The following is a 203-nucleotide window of genomic DNA, read 5'->3' as shown; positions in this document are numbered from 1 at the left end:
CAGAGCACTAATTCCGAGTATGGGTCACCATACTTGGCCACATGTCACGTCACTAATGTGCTGCACTCCAGTGTGTTTTAGGCTTTTGATAGGCTAAATGTTGATTAGCCCACTAACCTAATATGTCAGCATCATCTGAAAGCTGAATAAATAATCTTTCCATTGATGTATGGTTTGTTAGGATAGGACAATATTTGGCTGAG

The 203-nt window shown here is 40.4% G+C and overlaps 1 protein-coding gene across 1 annotated transcript in view; it reads left to right on the top strand.

Annotated features, from left to right (window-relative positions):
- The window catches only part of LOC107665992 (alpha-1-syntrophin-like), a 28,049-nt gene that overhangs the window by 23,791 nt on the left and 4,055 nt on the right, over nt 1-203 (top strand). The gene's annotated exons all lie outside the window — the stretch shown is intronic.

This window comes from Sinocyclocheilus anshuiensis, unplaced genomic scaffold, assembly GCF_001515605.1.
Source record: "Sinocyclocheilus anshuiensis isolate Anshui unplaced genomic scaffold, SAMN03320099.WGS_v1.1 scaffold447, whole genome shotgun sequence".
Classification (NCBI taxonomy): domain Eukaryota; kingdom Metazoa; phylum Chordata; class Actinopteri; order Cypriniformes; family Cyprinidae; genus Sinocyclocheilus; species Sinocyclocheilus anshuiensis.
The sequence above is the reverse complement of the archived record's forward strand: the minus strand, read 5'-3'. Positions and strand labels throughout refer to the sequence as shown.